We start from the raw sequence: 21,380 nt of genomic DNA, 5'->3' as shown, positions 1-21,380 counted from the left end.
CTGAGAGATCGAAGGGTTACAGATTCTACTGCCCAGGCAGACAAACCAAGTTTATACAAACCAGACATGCCATTTTCCTAGAGGATGACATGATCAAGGGGAGTAAGGTACTCAGAGAGGTTGACCTTTAGGAAAAGAGGATGTATGTCTCGATTCTGATGGTTGAAGAACCATACTTCTCGATACCCGTTGTGGTTCCACCAAAGGTTGTATCGAGTGGAGGTGAAACCCCTATTGCAAATGTTGCATTATCCAGTGCAACTACTACAGAGCATGTTGATTCACCTTCTGCACAGCCTGGCTCTTCTGAGCCGATTCCTGATGACTATGAAGTGTACACAAGTGTAGACATAAAAACTACTGATATATATATGTTACTAAGGACATTGATGCAGAAGATGATCCCACTGCATATGAATAAGTTATAAGAAGTCCAAATTCATCCAAATGGGTTTTAGCCATGGAAGATGAATTAGAATCCATGAGAATGAACGAAGTTTGGGGCTTAGAGGTCAGCGCACGGAGTGATTGGGTTGCGCTGATGAGTGGCCCCAGCCATCAGTTGATCACGGGCGTGCGGGCCACTGACCAGGCTGGCCCGCCAGTCGGCGCGTAGCTTGGTCGGGATGGGCTGGCGCGGTAGGCTTCTCCTGGTGGGCCAGAATGAAGCACCGAGGCCCAGGTAAGTTTTTCTTCTCTTTTTCTTTTATGTTTCATTTTCTATTTTATTTTATTCATAATTATTTTGAATCCAAATTTGAATTTTGAACATGAGTTTCACCATTGAATCAAGTGTACAAATTCAAACTCTAGTGGAGGAATAATATATTTTTATTTACTTATTTTTATCCACATAATACTTATTTTCTTCTCTTTTCTAAATTCTAGAATTTCTTTTAGATTTTAAATTCCACTTTGGACTTTAATATATTACTTGTCACATTATTATTTTATTTTGTCACAATATGCACACAAAAGAAAATCCCAGCATGATGCATGATTTATTTGAGTGTTCTTTTGTTAGTTATTTATCTGTGTAAGTGAGGTGTCCACATGAAATGATAGATAGAGATGACACACATATATATAAAGGAATATAATTTCTCCTTTTAGATTTTTCTTACAAAGTGGGTATTACATTCCCCAAGGAGCCAAAACAGTAGGCTGTAAGTGGGTCTACAATACCAAGCGTGACTCCAAAGGGAATGTAGAAAGATACAAGGCTAGACATGTGGCCAAGGGGTTCACACAGAGAGAAGGCATTGACTACCATGAAACCTTCTCACCTGTCTCAACAAAAGATTCATTATGGATCAATATGTCAATAGTGGCCCATTTTGATCTAGAGCTCCATCAGATGGATGTAAAGACAACATTCCTAAATTGAGAGTTAGCAGAAAATGTGTTCATGGCACAACCAAAGGGTTTTGTCATAAGTGACAAAGAACACATGGGTTGTCACTTAAGGAGCTTCATTTATGGATTAAAACTAGCCTCTAGACTGTGGTACATCAAGTTTGATCAGACTATTAGAGAGTTGAAATGAAAGACATGAGAGAAGCCTCTTATGTTATAGAAATAGAAAATTACAAAAATAGACATAAGGGAGTATTAGGACTCTTATAGAAGTCATACATAGAAAATGTACTGAAGAGGTACAGTTTGTATCACTGTAAGGCCATGCTTGCGCCAATAGTTAAGGGTGATAAGTTTGGAAATCATTAGTGTCTGCAAAATCAGTGTCACAAGGATCAGATGAAGTCAATACCATATGCTTCTACTATCGGAAGCTTTATGTATGCTCAAATATGTATTCACCCTTACTTAGAATTTACAACCGGGATGCTTGGGAGATATGAGATCAACCCAGGCATAGAACACTGTAAAGCTGTTAAGAAGGCTCTAAGGTACCTAGAAGGTACTAAAAGGTCTCATGCTAACATACAGAAGATCTAGATCCCTACAAATAGTTGGCTATGCAGATTCTGACTTACGAGGTTGTAAAGATTACACTAAAGTCTACTTTGGGGTATGTACACTCTCTAGGGGAGTTATTTATTGGAAGAGGTGCAAACAGACATCGAGAGCATCATCAACAATGCACGCTGAGTTTGTAGCCATGTATAAGGCAAATGGGAAGGCACTATAGATGCACAAATTCATACCCATATTAAAAGTGGTTCATAGCATAGAAAAATCACTGTGAATTTACTATGATAATGAGACAGCAGTATTTTACTCCTATAACAACAAGTCAAGTGGCGCTGCCAAGTTCATTGGCATTTAGTATTATGTTGTTAAGGAGAAGATTCAGGATCAAACCATAAAAGTTGATCTTAACAGTAGATAGAAGATGCTAGCGGATCTGCTCATAAAAGGCCTTCCACCCAACGTGTTAAGACGGCACGTAACCAGCATGGATTTAACGGAGTGCCTATGATCTTGAATCATAGGGGCTACAGATTGCAACCTAGTAAAATATCTATTCGTTCTAAAGAAGGGGATCATGTTGTAGTCAATGAGTGTGGTGATACTTAATTGGTCATTGTCACGCATTGTACTCTATGTGTAAACTTGTTGAGGGATGGAATCTAGAACAGTTGAGTATAAGAAATGTAGAGAACAAAGAGGAGATTGTTGGGAGTGTCCCCTACAACCGATCAATAGTGACTAGATTGGGCTCAACCAACTAATCGTCTCTTTAATTAGGCCCTTGATTGGGAGGGCCTAGGCTTACCTCGGTTGGATCCCCAGGTCACACGTCGCTATAAAGCCAACGCTAGTACCTCACCTAGAAACCCTAATCCACACAGAGGTTCCATCGCCTAGGCGTCGGAGTGACTAGAAGCATGACGACCAACGGAGGTGAGACCGGAGACAGCGACAACTCTCCATGACCACCTCACGGGACGCATCAACAACAACAACAAACATGATAGTATGTTTTCCTATTCCTCTTAGTAGAACAGATCTCATCAAAAATTTCTAGTTGTAGATTGGTATTCTAGGGGCTTAGGAATCGATCCTAGGCACCATAGAATCTAACAGAAAATGCCCAAATTACACAACCTCATTCACCCAGCAATGGGACTTTTATATCAGCATGAAATATGTTGCTCTTCTCCCCAGGCTTGCACATAAACATGTACTATACAATCCAAATTGGCCAATCTGCTACTTTGAACAAGGGTATAGTAAGCTGGAGTGCATTTTTTAGCTACGTACAGGCATGCCAAATCTGTTAATCTTCTCCTAGGGTTGCACATAAACCTATATCGCACAACTACTTTGAACAAGTAAAATGTGCAAGCCGTGAACGTAGTAGCCGCTAATATGAACAGTTCAGTCCTAATAGCCTGGTACTGTAGAGATTGCATTAAGGGTAAATTTGTGAAGCAGATTAAGAAAAATTCTAAACACAGTACGAGAATGTTAGAAAAATGCTTCTACTATCGGCGGGCAAATGGCCAGGCACTATAGATGCACAAATTCATACCTAGATTAAGAGTGGTTCATAGCATTGAAAGACCACTAAGAATTTACTGTGATAATGAGACATTAGTATTTTACTCTATAACAACAAGTTAAGTGGCGCTGCCAAGTTCATTGACATTTAGTGTTATGTTGTTAACGAGATGATTCATGATCAAACCATAGAAGTTGATCATAACAGTAGATAGCATATGCTAGTGGATCCGCTCATAAAGGCCTTCCATCCAATGTGTTAAGACAGCACGTAACCAGCATGGGTTTAAGGGAGTGTCTATGATCTTGAATCACAGGGGCTACATATTGCAACCTAGTAAAGTATCTTTTCGTTTTAAAGCAAGGGAGCATGTTGTAGTCAATGAGTGCGGTGATACTTAATCGGTCATTGTCACACATTGGACTCTATGTGTAAATTTGTTGAGGGATGGAATATAAAAAAGTTGAGTATAAGGAATGTAGAGAACAAAGAGGAGATTGTTGGGTGTGTCCCCTACAACTGATCAATAGAGACTAGATTGGGCTTAACCAACTAATCGTCTCTTTAATCGATCAGGCCCTTGATTGGGAGGGCCCACGCTGTGATATCCTGGCCCCTGGGATGGTGATATTGTGGTCCAAGGCTTAATAGATTTAATAGAGTATCCATACCAACAAGGTGCATCTTCTTTTTCGGAAGCCTATCTCGAAAGAACCTCCATGTTAAGCGTGCTTGGCTTGGAGCAATTTGGGATGGGTGACTGGCCGGGAAGTTTTTCTCGGGTGTGCATGAGTGAGGACAAAGTGTGCACAAAAGACCTGTGTTGGTCTGTGGGGACAATATAAGATCCTAGAGAGCTGCCAGGAGTAAGTACCGTCGGTCCAGGATTGGACGGGGTGTTACAAGTGGTATCAGAGCCGACCCTTGCGGTTTCACGGGCGTGTGTGGGTTAGGGGGTTTGGGTATATGGCGCATGGTGCATGTGGGCCAGGAGTGGTCACATGGCATGGCCTATGACGACAATAGACACACAGACGTGGCTAAGAGGGGAGGTTCCTGGATTGGGGTTGACCGACGAGGACGTTGGTCTTCTAAGGGGGTGGATTGTTCTATCCTGGCCCCTGGGATGGTCATATCCTGGTCTAAGGCTTAATAGAATTAATAGAGTATCCATACTAACAAGGTGCATCTTCTTTTTTGGAAGCCTATCTCGAAAGAACCTCCAAGTTAAGTGTGCTTGGCTTGGAGCAATTTGGGATGGGTGAACAACCGAGAAGTTTTTCTCGGGTGCGCATGAGTGAGGACAAAGTGTGCACAAAAGACTCGTGTTGGTCTGTGGGGACAATATATGATTCTGGAGAGCTGCCAGGAGTAAGTACCACTGGTCCGGGATTGGACGGGGTGTTACACACGCTGACCTCGGTTGGAGCCCTCGGTCACACGATGTTATATAAAGGATTAAGGGCTCGCAGAAAAAGCCAACACTAGTACCTCGCCTAGAAACCCTAATCCCCATAGAGGTTCCATCACCTAGGCGTTAGAGTGACTAGAAGTGTGATGACCAAGGGTGGCTCGGATCTCGGTGCTTGTTGTTCCTCTACAAGGGCAATGGAGGTGAGGCCGGCGACAGCGACAACGACAAATCTCCACCACCATCTCACAGGACGCGTTAACAAAAACAACGAAAGTATGTTTCCTTATTCCTCTCAGTAGAACAGATCTACTCGTCATCGAAGATTTCTAGTTGTGGATTGATATTCTAGGGGCTTAGGAATCGATCCTATGCACCATAGAATCTAACAGGAAATGCCCAAATTACACAACCTCATTCACCCAACAATGGGACTGTTGTACCGGCGTGAAATATGTTACTCTTCTCCCCAGGCTTGCACATAAACTTGTATTGTACGATCCAAATTGGCCTATCTACTACTTTGAACAAGGGTATAGTAAGCTGGAGTCCATTTTTTAGCTCACGTACAGGCGTGCCAAATCTGTTAATCTTCTCCTAGGGTTGCACATAATCCTATACCGCACAACTACTTCGAACAAGAATAATGTGCAAGCCTTGAACTTAGTAACCGCTAATCTGAACAGTTCAGTCCTAATAGCGCAGTACTGTAGAGATTGCATTAAGGGTAAATTTGCGAAACAAATTAAGAAAAATGATAAACATAGTACGAGAGTGTTAGAAATTATTCATACAGATATTTGTGCTCCTTTTCCAGTTAGGACAGTAGATGGGTTTGATTCGCTCAGTAGAACAGATCTACTCGTCATCAAGTATTTACAGTTACAGATTGGTATTCTAGGGGCTTATGAATCGATCCTAGGCACCATAGAATCTAACAGGAAATGCCCAAATTACACAACCTCATTCACCCAACAATGGCACTGTTGTACCGGCATGAAATATGTTACTCTTCTCCCCAGTCTCACACATAAACTTGTACCGCACGATCCAAATTGTCATATCTGCTACTTTGAACAAGGGTTTAGTAAGATGGAGTGCATTTTCAGCTCACGTACATGCATGCCAAATCTGTTAATCTTCTCCCAGGGTTGCACATGAACCTGTACTACGCAGCTATTTTGAACAAGAAAAAAGTGCAAGTCGTGAACGTAGTAGCCGCTAATCTGAACAGTTAAGTCCTAATAGCCCACCTGCAACATTAAAATGCTGGCAATTAGGCCACAACAACCTAGGCTTCATGGTCATGAACTTGTCGTCTTCCCCACCTTTTCTTGTTGGCAAAATGAAGCTCTATCCTCCATGCGGACTAGGACACACATTACTCTAAGATATCATTTGGTTCACGAAATGCAACGCAAATGAGAACGACAATAATTTACACTCGTTTTCAAGCTGTAATAAGTTTGAATAAGACGATATCAGTTTCTAGTGTAGTATCTGAATACGGTTGGACTTAAACAAACATGGTTTAACGTTATCGGTTATCGTTCACGTTACAAATATGTAAACCAAACAACACCTAATTATCGGCGGTAGCTAGAGCATATCCAACATGCCACATTCAGCAAATACATAAGTTAGATCATATCCAACAAGCCATATTCACTACCGGAATTCGGCTCTTTGCCGAGTGCTTTTTATCGGGCACTCGGCAAAGCCGACTTTGCCGAGCGCCGCACTCGACAAAGTCCTACGCTCGGTAAAGATCTTATTTACCGAGTGCGGGACACTCGGCACAGCCCAGCACTCGGTAAAGACTGCTTTGCCGAGAGTCAAACACTCGGCAAAGACGACTCTCGGCAAAGGGACGTTAGCGGCCGTCTATAGCTGACGGTCGTCAGTCTTTGCCGAGTGCCACATATTGGGCACTCGGCAAAGGATGCTTTGTCGAGTGTCTTCTCTAGACACTCGGCAAAGTATATTTTTATTTTTTTTATTTTGTCTCCCAAACTTTTTGTGGTATGTTCCTACACTATGTAGACCTATATTTATCATTTGTGGACAATTATAACAGAGTTTTCAATCGTTAGTAGATTTAGTTCGTTTATTTGAATTTCTTCAGAAAATTCAGATTTGAACTGCAGGTCACTCAAAACTTGGAAAACCGTGCATGCAAAAATGATATTCATGTTACTTAGCATAAGTTACGACCGATTCCAGGAGAGGACCGGAAACTTCGAGCAACATGCTCACTAAACATGGCCGTGAACTTGTCATCCACATGTTTAAAAATTGTATAAAACACAAACAAAGTCAGAAAATCATGAAACTTGTCCACGTGTCATGATATCATATGTACATGCTGTGATAAAAAATTGAAAAAATTTTGAGAAAACTATGACGCGCTATGTGTACAAACCTAAGAGATCCACATTGAAACTCTATGATTTCATGTGTAGTTCTCTTAGTTTTCTACACATAGTGCCTCACAACTTTGTCCAAACATTCTCCATAATTGCAGGGGGTCACGATTGACAACTCCCCAACCTTAACCACCATAGGAGAACTCCATAACTCTTATGGGTGTGGCCCATGGCTCGGATGGCCACTCTGGTGACAGAACTAACCGATAGTGGTAGATAGGCACAAGTAGTGGTAGGTTTGCCGATGGCATGCGTGGTCCTAAGGATGGCGGTCGTTGATGTGAATTCATATGAACCAAGTTTGGCAATGTTTTTTTGTATTAATAGACTTGTGTTTCTTTTTTACAGAGAAGATACTTGTCTTCCTAGCCACTGCGGGTCTACCTGCACCGCATCGCGTCGCCACTGCACCAACCCGCCACAGCCCCGCTAGCCTGATTCCACCGTCACCCTAGGTATAACCTCAATTTCCGTATCATGGTCGTAGATCATGTAACCCAGTTAGGCGTCTCCCGTTCGAAAGAGATACGATGTAGATATGCAGATCTTTGCATATCTACAAATGTATCAGTTTCGAATTGTCCACGTTTTTTGGACAGCCCGCGGTTGCGTAGATGGTGTTAGTTTCCATGCTCTACTCCGGTCCGAGACAGAGTTTCGGCGTCACCTCCCTGTTGTTCTCCGGACAGTACACTCTCCCTGCCAGGACGTGTATCCGGAGAACTGCGGGGAGGTACTGCCGAAATTCTATCTCGGATCGGAGTAGAGCATGGAAACTAACTCCATCTACGCAACCGCGGGTGGGATTAGGACCTATCCTCACCTATTAGAAGGTAGGAACGTAGTGTACATGCATTACATGTCTATATTAAACTATACTCGGTTATATATGTTAGAGGATGGAGGACCGTGAGTGGATGTACACGGGTCGTGTTCGACGTAATTGCTTACTCTTAATTGCAGGTTGTTGGACAAAGATGGTGGGCGGTGGGACGAGGACGAGGAGGGGGAGGAGGAGGCGCAGCAGGACGACGCCGTACAGCAGCAGGTGGAGCAGCAAGCCGCTGTCGATGCGGTGCAGCAGGACGACGACGATGCGGCGCAGCAGGACGACGACGCCTCTCAGCAGGACGTCTCAGGTTCTGGCTCCTCAGGTTCGAGGAGCATCTACCTGCGAGGTCCCGCGAGTCTCCCTCAGCAACCCATACTTCGTGACAGACGTCCGCTGATACGACCCGATGGAGAGAGGTAGGTAACTTTAGATGTTGTTGCTGCTTTTTCATATTATATGTTCAAATTAATAATAGAAACTAATACTTTATCTTAATCACTTGGATAGGTCTTGGATGGTTTTGGAGACTACAGGGGGTCACGGCCGCAACCCCAATGGCATCCTCGGTCTTCAATGCAGGGAACACTTCACTGGACTTGTCGAGTACGCCGGAGTGACGAGCCCAGCATACACCTTCGACCACTACGCTGTCGCCCCCGATGTAGTAGATCGGGACGGCAGACAATTCAACAACAAGGCGGAGCGGGTGAAGCAAGAGTTGTGGGTAAGTCTTCCTCGCACTATATTGTTTAATAAGTCGCATTTGTTGCATATTCTTGAAATAATGTATGGATACATCGTCTTTGTATGTAGGATTTCTTCAGATGTGAGGCTGGATACGAGGCCAGGGCGGATGTGGTGGCTACCACGAGCTGTAAGAAGCTCGTCGTGGACATGCACTACGAGGCGCGCATCCAGACCATCGTCACTTACCACGGCTCCGTCCTTGGGGAGAAGGTGACCAAGAAGGACGCCCGAACCATGTCGTTGACTCCGAACCAGTACTTGCAGGTAAATACAAAACTTTATTATTGGTACTAAATATGCTTAATTTTATCTTCTGATATGTCGTGTACTTGTATTTTTTTAGATGATTCCTCATTGGTGCGCCACGCATCCTGAGTGCTGGGAGCAGATGGTGCAGAGGTGGTGCTCGGCTGAGTGGGACGAGGCGCACAACGCTAGCCGGGAACGGCGTTTGATGATGCAAGGTCCCTCCCACCATCAAGGCAGCCGCAGCCTAGGCAAATACGCGGAAGCATGGGTACGCGCTCTTTTTTATTTAGGTATATAACTTTCGATTAGACATGATTTCTAACCATCTCGTTGGTTTTCTCGCAGTCGGCGGCACATGGTGGCGCGCGTTGCTCCACGTTCTCGGCATATGCTATGGCCCACAAGGGGAAGGCGACGTCCGACGTCACCTACAACCCGGATGACGGGCCCGAGGCGTACACCAACCCCGCCGTCCACAGCCGCCTCAGTGAGTACACCGCCATGGCCAAGGGGGTCCATGGGCCAGATTACGATCCGAGGACCGAAGACATCGACGGAGATGTCCTCATGAGGGTCGGAGGAGGCAAGAGGCATGGGCGGTACTGGATTGCCGACGGAGCAATCGACTCGTCCTCCACTCCCACTCTCTCTCAGGTGCGAGCAAGGAGCACGAGCGCGAGCCCAGCCATACGACCTCGGCAGGACAGCTCACAGCATCGTATCCAGCAACTCCAGGTTATTCCTTATCTATTCATCGTTCATTGATTATTATATATCTTCTCTTTGCATTATCGTAACATTAGGGCGAAATATTACAGACTCAGCTAGATGATGAGAGGAGGCAACGTGAGGAGCTGGAGAAGAGGATGGCAGAGATGTTCGCGTACATGCAGAGCCTTGGCGCCACACAGGGTCATGCTCCACCACCTCCGTTGTTCCCTACAGCTGACCCTGCTGAGTTCACTACTCCTGTGAGTATCAAAATTTTAGTACTGCATGATATATATTCATATGTTCTCACACATGCAATCTCTTCTCTGTGTAGGGTCAATCGGCGACGTCGAACAACCCTCACGCTTCGTCCAGCCCTTCGCCCAACCAGTCCAGATGCCCACCTCGTTGATGATCTGTTTTGTGATGATCCAGACTTATATTTGTGAGTGTTGGTGATGTTAGTTATACTTGGTCTTGTGAGATACTTAGTGACACTTATGTGCTGTGAAACCTGATTTATGTGGTGATATTTGTGATATATATGGTGTTGATGATAAATGTGTTGATTCTGTGATGCGATTGATATATAATGTGATGTGAATGATATATATCTTTTGTTTGTTTGGATGGAAGAGCAAAAACAAATAAAAAAGGGACTTCCTGGTCACTTTGCCGAGTGTTACACTCGGCAAAGGGTGTCTTTGCCGAGTGCTATGACCATGGCACTCGGCAAAGGAGGAAACCTGGGAACCGGTAAAGCCATCTTTGCCGAGTGCTGACCATGGCACTCGGCAAAGAAGGAAACCTGGGAACCGGTAAAGCCATCTTTGCCGAGTGCTGTGGTCAAGGCACTCGGCAAAGGGACTGGCAAAGGGGCCCACTGGAGGACTCTTTGCCGAGTGCCAGTCCACTAGATACTCGGCAAAGAAGCCTCCTTTGCCGAGTGCCTATGAGAGCTCTCGGCACAGGGACTGGCGGTGGGGCCCACTGGACCCGTCTTTGCCGAGGGCCGTGAGAGCAGACACTCGGCAAAATTGGCCTCTTTGCCGAGTGCCAAAGAAGGCACTCGGCAAAGGATCCGTCACCGTCACTTGGCGCCGTGACGGTGACTTTTCTTTGCCGAGTGTCAAATGGCACTCGGCAAATTCTTTGTCGAGTGCCCGACAAAAAGTACTCGGCAAAGAGGCCGTTGCCGATGTACAGTTCGCCGATCGTTCTTTGCCGAGTGTTAAGACTTTGCCGAGTGTCAAATAGCCTTTGCCGAGTGTCTGAGACACTCGGCAAAGGAGCTGTCTCCGGTAGTGATTCAGCAAAATAACGAACAACATTAAGTTTCAGAAGTCCTTCAAAGGCTCTGTCCACCAAGGTAAGAAATTATCCTCAGTCATGCAGAAATTGAATTGTGCTTAATGTGACTACAATATTAAGAGCGGGGAGGGTACGTACCAAATTTGATGAAACATTAGGAGGAAACTGAATTCATGCTGACAAATCTTAATAATAAGTTAAAACACAAGTATATACAAAACAAGTATGTATATCGTGTAAACAGATGGAAATCGACGGGGCGATGAAACACAAAGAAGCAAGAGTAGTGTGCATCATTCGCCAACGCCATTCTCGCTAACGGGCATGAAGATGCATGCTGAAAATGAGAATGCCAACGTTGCTTGCTTCAACTACAGAACCGTGCCATTGTCGCTTCCAAAAAATAGGACCCAGACTCTCTCTCTTTAAGCCCAAATCACATGTTGTGCTTTAAACATCTAGTCGATTCACTCTTTGGAGTTTGGACGTTATCGCCCCCTCTCCTTTCCGTGAACTCAATCACTCTCTTCTCTATCCCAGGAACGCTCCCCACTCTCCTGTCCATCGGCAGTGAACCACGCCACTCCGCCACTAAGCGCTCCTCTCTTGCTCTCAAGCTCGCCGTTGTTCGTCGCTCACCGAAGCTCATTATCCCTGCTCTCTCTTAGCGCTACTCCCCTATCCCTAACTCTCATGGAATTTGGAGCTCCATCGGCAGGCAAGGCTCAAGGCGCCAAGCGAGCGTGCAACAGCTCCGTTGATGAATCCCTTTCCATCGTAGATGCGTTGTAGCACCTCTTGGTGGCAGGTTCTCTCGGTGCTTGCTGATGCATGGTTGGTCCGCTACCGGTCGCCGTTTGTCCATCCAGTGGTGTGCTCCGGTCTGCGATGTCGCTGCCCTCGTCGGCGCCAGTCTTCAACCCAGCCTCGCGCCGCGCACTACCCATTTGCAATCGGTTTTAAAATTCAGTTTTTAACCATCTCCAGTGTTGAAAACTGCACAGTAGCAAACAGAGGTTTGGACAAATGCAGATCTAAATTAATCATTATTCTGACTGCCTAGGATGGGATCACCGAGAGGGGCATAACTGAATGTCTGATGGCGTTCGAATCGAACAACCAATCTCCTCATCAATTGGATTCTTGTTCGTGACGATGGATATAAAGCCCGGTGTCCGGCCCGTCGTCCTTGCTGGAATTGAAGATGGAAGATGTTCCTGTCTGTTACGGTGATATATAGATAGATCCTATACAGTGATATATCTATACAGTGATTATCCATTCCAGATGATTATCCATTGAATACCTTCAGGTAGTTGCTAGTTTGTTAGCTATAGATAGATCCTGTATAAACATTGGCGCTATATAAACATGAGACCAGCGGCGTGGTATTACGCTTCAACAGTCCTGCCCCATACCCTCATCGATCGTTAGCGAGCGCGCATCGGTTCCCTGCAGCCAATCGAAACGCGCAGCGGTGATGTCGCTCCGCCGGTGGAAGCCCTTCTTCCCGGCGTTCGCCGCCATCGAGTCATCGACACCGCCATAGAGACCGCCACCGGGGCCCGCTCCCGGGACAAGTTCCGGCAACTGAGGAGCGAACTGGTGGAGATGCTCTGCGATGCCGCGGACGACGACGCCGATCGAGTCAAAGAGCTCTGCCGGCTGCTCGACGCGGCCATGGCCGAGGCGCTTTTGACGCTGCATGTGGTCCCGGTGACGACGACCATGCTGACCACCACCGGCGTGGACAAGGCCGACGAAGGTCTGCTGAGCCACGAGGCCGGGAAGGTGCGCGCCCTCGCGCGCGGCATCTTAATCAAGTGGGCGCAAGGCGGCGTGTTGGACTTGGACACCACGGTGTTGGCCGGCCGCTCCTCCGTCCACTCCCCGGATGCGTCCGCAGCAGGCGCAGAGAGGCCTGAGACAGCCGTTCTACTAGCTGATACCCCCAAGATCTCGGACGAGAAGATGCCTCCTGTCGTTTCCAATGCCGGCGGCGATCGCGTCAGGAGCGGGCAGACAGGAGATGCGAAACGCAAGCACCCAGGCTACTACCGAGAAGCTGATGCTGATGACGAGAAGCGGCAGCGCAACGTCTCTGAGAAGGTCGAGGACAGGCCAAGGAAAATGGAGCCGGACATCAAGAGCAGGAGCAGCTGGAGATCCAGGGACACGAAGAGCAGGAGCCGGGCGAGCAGCTGGAGATACAGGGACGAGAGGCGCTTCTCGTCGTCGACGCGTCATAGTCATAGGAGGGTTTAAGCTGGGGCCAAATTAGCACTTCAATCGTGCATGTAAACAAACTTATACTGCTACCGCCTATTATTATCCAGAAAGTTTTCCAACTTTTGATCTTGTCAGTTTCTGTTTGTCACTTTTTTTCTCCGCGGTGCTCTGAATGTGTAAAATAATACAAACTGTTGTTCTTGTTAGAGCATGCATCCTGTTGGACCAGTCCGATCAAAACCTTATGCACGGTTGAAGTTAGCAAGCGCCATCTTCATCAATCAATAAGAAAAGATTAAAACCATATTTGGGTCTAACCTATTTCACCAATGTTAAGTAACTCAAGTTAGGTTAGATCGTGTTAAATTAGATGGGATCTAGATTAGATTAGTATGACTGGAACAGGCTAGATAAGACCTAATTAGTTTGGATTAGATCATGTTTGATACATTAGTGTGGTTAATTATGCTTATCAGGACAAGAAAAATCTATTAGAATAAAGATAAAATATTTTAAGACGAGATGGATCTTTTAGGTTAGATATATTTTATATAATAAGGATAATCTAAGTTGTCTAATTATCTTATAAACATACTAGTCAGTTGCTCCTTGCTCGTGCTTTGCTACGGTTTTATATATCATATAAATATGTGTTGAGATATTTATTCAAATATAGTTATTGTTTATTTTCTAAACACTAAGGTATATGTGGTCTAGTGATTAGCCTTAAAATTTTTAGAGCAAAGGGCATGAGTTCGAGTGCTTGCTCTGCAATTTTTTATATATTTGTTGTTTATTTCTAAACACTAAGGTAGCTACGCCGGGGTGGGTCACGGCGCCGAGGCCGGGCGCGTGGGGTGGGAGAACCAATTGACGCGCGTGGGGCGGGCCCAAAGTGTCAGCGCGGCCCAAAGTGTCAGCGTGGAAGGTGAAGCCGTAGTAGCACCAGGTGCCCACATTAGATTTTTAATATTATCTTAATTATTATAAACATATTTTTATGCCTAAAAACATGCAGATGCAATTATGGACATTACTCCACAATTCATCACCCTCAATCAAAGAACTAAATCAAACAGGTATCACAAGAACAACATTCAAGCACATTAATACCTATAAAAATAGTTTTTATGCCTATGATTATGACTCTTTTTCCTAAGGGTCGCTTTAGGTACAAGATTCCAAAGTGTGAAATCCACTTGGTCTTTACAAGTGAAAAGGTAAGAATGATCAGAGTAAAAAAGCAATAGATGAGAAGGTTTAGAAAGAATAAGAGTAAAGATAAGTAGATAAGGGTTGTCCAGTTCTATCTAGGTTACGTTCTACAGTCAACATTCCTCTAATACCACTTCTGTCACAACCAGATACAAATGAATATCCTTGTGAGTGCTAGACCTTGATGGTCATTTTACTTGTTGATCTAAAGTCAACTACTGGCTCCAAACGATGAATGGTATGCATGAGCCCCTGAAGAACCCTTATGGATAACATAGTGTTACACATATCAGTCTAATGGTTGACTATGTATTTGGTAATAATTACAATAAGTTTGCAGAATTGTAACCACGAAGCAACTTGTTGTTGCATGTTTCACTAGAAGTTGAGACTATCCCTTCAACGTTGAAAGAAAAAGATGCAGTATGAATGACACATCTTTAATCTAAGTCCAAATCTCACTGCATAAACCCTTATTTGGATTGTTCGTAAGATTTCCCAAATAAATCCCCACAATACCATACATTGTCCACGACCAGATGATTGTGGTTGGGGAGGAATTAGGGGGGAGGAATGCCCATATAGTGTAATGCCTCAATATTCTATTAAACGCACAACAACCAAACTAAACTTGTCATTCGATGTGTACTCCTGTGTATATGGAGTTTGCCAGAAATCGTTGAGGAGTAACTATATTGTTTTGAACACTTCTACCTGATGTAGATGTGGATATACCTGAGATTAATATCATATCCACATTTGACTTATTGGCATTTTATCTATTCAGCGGGGACGCCTGCTAATATGATCCATCAGCCTTAGTCAAAGCATATGCTCTAATTACAGATTCATGTGGTCTGTGATAACCCTCCTCCGATTAATTCACCCTGATGGTGATTTGCCTAACGAAGAGGTTCATCTTGATGATGAATTTCCTAGCAATGCGCGCAATACCATTGTGCTGGGAATATGGAACAATGAATCTTTCGTTTTGGGAAATTATGGAGATAATTATTAGATGTGGGAGACAAATATGTCGACACCTATCTTGCCTCTTTAGATTGCAAACGGATCCAAACCAAAGTCCTAGGCATGAGTGCTTTAAGCTATCTTATCGGATCATTGATAAATGCAATCGAGGTTGAACCAAGAATCACAAAGTGAAAGTTCCAAACTTGAAGTTCGGACATTTATGGGCACTATAGAAATAATGTGTGGTGAATGTGATGGTTCAAGTGGTCTTGTGAGAGACCCATCCCACATATGTGTTGAATAAACAATGTTCCTCTATATGACATAATCTGGCAAATGGCATGAATTAAAATATGCAGTTAATAGGATTCTAAAGATCCATCATGAGATCCAAGAAGGACTCATATTCTTGAATTATAAATATGCAACATATAAATCTCATACTGAATAATGCATTCTTGATGAATGACCATTCTCCAGTGTAGAGAGAATATCTCCTAGTTGAGATTACAGTTCCTTGATGGAACCTTTCTAGAAGAAATAAAGTCTGAGTTGAACACCAGAATTTGTTAATCTCGATAAAGGGATAAAGACCCATACAGACCCGAAAAGGAATAAAATGAGGTACTGTTGGGGGTCTTCTTCTCCGTCGAAAGTCCTCAAGACGAAGATATCGTTTATAAGTGATGTTGAGGATCTTCTTCACCGCCGAAGGTCCTCGAGATGAAGATAATGTCTGAAAGCGATAATGACGAATGTCGAAGCTACAACCAAAGGACGACAGCTTTGGCTTAAGGTGACGATGAAGGTCAAGCATGATGTCGAGCCAAAGAGGAAAAGACTAGTCAATCCCTAATCATTTATGTCACGATTATGAGTACATGTTAAGGTCATAAATGTATTTTTACTCGGGCTACGTCCTGTAACACCCTGAATTTGGGGGTATAAAATTTCTTCTCTAAATGCCTACCAAATTCAGGTTTTACCTCTTGTCTCTCTCTCTCTCTCTCTCTCTCTCTTTCTTTTTATTAGAATTAAGTTAATTAGGAGAGGGATTAATTATTTATTTTGTCAAAACCTATGTGAGTCATGAAATGTTGCACCATGCTGAGCCAAATTTATCCTTTTGTTTGATGCACATGTTTGAAATGGTTTGAATTTGTATTTGGTTTGAATTTAATTTGAAAACCCTAGAGAAAATAAAATAGAAAAGCAATTAGAAATTCCAGAAAAAGGAAACGACCCTTTCGGGCCATTCAGCCCAATCCAGCACATCCTCGCGTGCACGCCCACGCCCACGCGTCCGCCCTTCCCTGTCAGCGTCGTCTCGGGCCCGCTCTCTCTTCCCTCCCTCCCTCTCGCTGCCTAGTGGGGTCGACCTGTCGGTGCCAGTTCTCTCCGCGCACGCGCACTTGCTCTCGTTGTCTTGCGGGCCCTGCTCATCAGCTCGGCGCTTGTTCGCTAACCCGTTCTCGCTGACCCATGGGTCCCGTCTGTCGGACCCGTCCACACCCCCCCCCCCGAACCAACCGTGTGTCGTCGTGGACTCTGCGCCCACGATGCCCGTCGAGGCCACGCACGTCCCCACCCCGGCCTTTTTCTAGCTGCTCAGTGCCCACTCGCCCTCCTCTTCCCTAACTCGCGCACACACAACCTCAGCACTCGCCTCGCACCGCGCGCATCCAGGGAGTTCCGCCATCGTTCGTCGTGGTCTGCCGCCCGTTTTATGGCCGTCGTTGAGTCTCTGTCACGCCCGCTGCCTCGGTGAGCTCCGCCTCTTCGCCAGCAATGTGGGACATCTTTCGGTTTGCCCCCAACCCCTCTAGTTCGCTCGGTCCACAATCACCGGCGTTCTCCCCATGCAACCGAAGTCCCACCGTCGTCGACCCGAGGCCTCCCTGCGTCCCCACCATTGCACAAGTGTTCCAGAGTCTCCACTCGAGGTAAGCAACCCTCCCATGCCCTTATTTCCCCAGTTACTGCTTAGTTGTCCGCGTAATTGCTCGCCTAACCAGGTATGTGCCGCTGTTAAGCCGCTCCGTCGCGGTCTGCGCCTCTGGTGCCTCTGCGCCGGCGTCGTGCCCATGGCTGGGTCCGCCGAGTCGCCTCGATCCCGCCTGAGCCCTTTCCCAGTGCCCTAGACTTTCGCTGTGGTCGTGCCCTTGCCTCTGGTGAAACTTCGCTGCGAACCGGTCAGCAACCCAACCCGAGCTCGCCATCGGATCTCTGGCGTCCATCTAGGATGTAACGGCATGGCTTTCATTTAACCTGTCCCGACCTCAACCGTACGATTCAGATCCGGCCGCTCGGATCCCCCCTCACCCGCACCTGCAACTGGGCTCGGCCAGTCAGTCCTGCCTCAGGTCACTGACGCCCCCTGGACCGCCTGTCAGCACTCGCCGCGCATCCTCGCGTGCGCTCGTCCTCGGGATCTGATCTCGACCGTTTGTTCATGATCGTGCGGTCGAGATGGTCCGATGCCCCTTTGCGTGTAATTTTGTTAAAGAAACCGTCGGCTTTTTAGTAATCAACATGCCGTCCCTCTACTTTGCCCGCAGGCTCCTGTAATCTTGCAGACAGACCCTGGCCTTTTAATTAATCACATATTTAGGCCTAATTTTGTATTTTAAACTTCAAGACTTGTTTATTTCATATCTTTTGCATATGAACTCCAAATTGAGTGGTTCAAATTACAAAATGTTCATAAGATAATTATCTATCCAAATAAATATGATCATTCACTATCTGTACACTTTAATTTTAAGCCTAAGCTATAGGTTAGTGTATGTAATAATTTGTTTATGAAATAAGAAAAATAAAAAGGAAAACCATAATGGTACTTAGGTATTTAACTTTGTGAGATTAATAATATGTAATGTATGAATTTATCCCTGGTATGATTTTGTGTCTCACTAAAATTAGTGGAACTAAATTATGTAAACCATGGAGATAGATAATGTTTAGGGAATCACAAATCTCTAAGTGTACCAGTTCACCCTAACACTTAGGTTTACCTTTGGTGTTTATACTGTTCTGCCAAACTGGTGTGCACTTGATTGTATATGTTTGGTGTATTGTTCATTTGTCTTTATCCAAATTGTATTGAACGCATGATCGCTTTGTTTAGACAACGAGCAGCCCGTGGTTACTGAGTGTGTTGCCGAAGATCTTCCTGAGCAACAACCTGGTGAAGGCAAGTGTCCTCTGACCTATTATGTCCTACATACTTTATAATTCACCGTCCCACATTACTTTATTGAAACCTAAGGATTGACTAGTATGTATTTACCTTATCCTTGTTTACCTTTTGGGTTATCATGGTTAGCTTTATGCTATTGCTTTAACTTAATCAACGAACATGATGTGAATATTTATGATATGATGATGTTATCCCGATGATGATATTGTGATACTTTAGGGGACTCAGGCTATTTCCTGGGTTCCTCTCCGTAAGGACCTGTTCGTTGAGTGAACACCTAGGATAACAGTACAACCATGAGGGTGGAATAGGACGTCCTTAGCTGATTAATTAGAGGAACTTGAGGTGTAGTTGGCTTCACCGTAGGGCCGTCAATGGGGTCCGGGCACAGTACTTGCTCTGCCGAGGTTCTTCAATTTGGTTTTGTTAGTCACCCTTCCTATGGGGAGAAGTATTGTGTCTATCAAACTGGAGAAACCTAATGGGCGACTATGACCCCTGGGGAATCTTTGTAAAGGCTATGTAGTGAGACCCTGCCAGGTCACCTTGGTAGTGATCAATGGGGAGTCATGATCTCCGGGCAGAATGGGAATCAAGACTTGTGGGTAAAGTGTACAACCTCTGTAGAGTGTTAGAAACTGGTATATCAGTCGTGCTCACGGTTAAGAGCAGCTTGGGATCCTCTTTGATTAGAAGAACTTTGGATACTTTTATGATAATGATTATAATTCTGATCTCTGGTATTTCCTCTTGGAGGGAGTACATTTGGGTAATAACTGGGTTTATTACTAAAATTTGGCTCTACTATTAGTAATAAATACTTGATCAACTAAAAGCAACTTCTTAACCTTAACTCCACATACATCTAGTTCACTTTAGCCAAATTGGACATTTGTTGAGTACGTTGATGTGTACTCACCCTTGCTTTAGAAACCACCCCACCCCTGGATGTCCCCACTGTAATCAGTGCTCAGGAGGAGATGCAGGCAATATGGAGGACTTTGAGGAGTTCCAGGTCTACGACGAGTTCTAGTTATCTTAGTGGCAAACCCCTAGTCAGCTGCCTATGAAGGCCTTATCAGCTACGTTTCGTATTCCATACTTTGATAATACTAATGACTATGTTAAGTAATGACTCTGCGGATGTCTTGGGCATCTTGGTGTAATAAAGTATCTTTCCGCTATTTACTTTGAGCAATGTGTGATGATGTCCAATTATGTAATCGCTATATATGTGAGTTTCTGATCCTGGCGCGTACATGGTTCGCATTCCATTTTGCCTTCCAAAACCGGGTGTGACACGTCACGTGTCTATAAATAGGTGAACACGCTGGATTGTAATCGCTCTTGCGTCAACACCTTCAAACAAGTTGAAGGTATCAATGTAATATAAATTCTATTAATGTTCATATTGAGAGCACCTAGAGGGGGTGAATAGGTGATCCTGTAAAAATTCAATACTAAATAGTCACAAGCTTGGTTATAAAGATGTTAGTGCAATAGAACCAAGTGGCTATAGAGCGAGCTCTTGCGAATCACAATAATCACAGAGAAGGAAAACACAAGAGACACAATGGTTTATCCCGTGGTTCGGCCAAGTATAACACTTGCCTACCTCCACGTTGTGGTGTCCCAATGGACGAGGGTTACACTCAACCCCTTTCAAGTGATCCAATGATCAACTTGAATACCACGGTATTCTTCCTTATAGTTTTCTTCCCGTTTGTGAGGAATCTCCACAAGTTGGACCCCCTCGCCCTTACAAGATTGATCTCAAAGAAAGCACGGAGTAAGGTTGGGAAGAGCAACGCACACTAGAATTAAATCCACACCGCAAACACGCACACAAGTGAGAAGATGAGCACACAAAACACGCGCGGGGAGTCTACAACTCAAAAAGTGCTCCAATCTCAAGAACGATGAACGATTGCGTGAAAGTGAGGACTAGAAGTCTTGGAATGCTTAGAGTGTGCTTTTTTCTCCTCCATGCGCCTAGGGGTCCCTTTTATAGCCCCAAGGCAGCTAGGAGCCGTTGGAGGCCAACAAGAAAGGCTATCCTTGCCTTCTGTCGGGTGGCGCACCGGACAGTCCGGTGCACCACCGGACAGCCACTGTTCATGCCCGGTGCGCGATCACCTTCCTATTCTGGCGTAGACGACAGTTGCAGAGTCGTGGCAGTTGGCGCACCGGACACTGTCCGGTGCCCCCTGCCGACCGTTGGCGTGGGCCACGCGTCGCCCGCGGATTGCGCAGCCGACCGTTGCGTTGGTGGTCGTTGGCTCACTGGACAGTCCGGTGCATTACCGGATAGTCCGGTGAATTATAGCCGTACGCCGCCAAATTCTCCCGAGAGTGGCCTGTTCGCCGGAGTCCAGCCTGGCGCGCCGGACACTGTCCGGTGCACCACCGGACAGTTCGTTGTGCCAGACTGAGCAGAGATTTGGCTGCACCGAGCCAAGTCTTTTGGTTCTTTTCTTTTCTCTATTTCTAGCACTTAGACAACATATGTTAGTACTCAAAATAATGTACTAAGTCTAGAAACGTACCTTGTTACATGATTTGCATCTTTTGCTTGTTTGGCACATAATATTTCACTCACTTTGTGTTGGACA

Source organism: Zea mays, chromosome 1, assembly GCF_902167145.1.
Source record: "Zea mays cultivar B73 chromosome 1, Zm-B73-REFERENCE-NAM-5.0, whole genome shotgun sequence".
In the NCBI taxonomy this organism is placed as follows: domain Eukaryota; kingdom Viridiplantae; phylum Streptophyta; class Magnoliopsida; order Poales; family Poaceae; genus Zea; species Zea mays.
The sequence above is the reverse complement of the archived record's forward strand: the minus strand, read 5'-3'. Positions refer to the sequence as shown.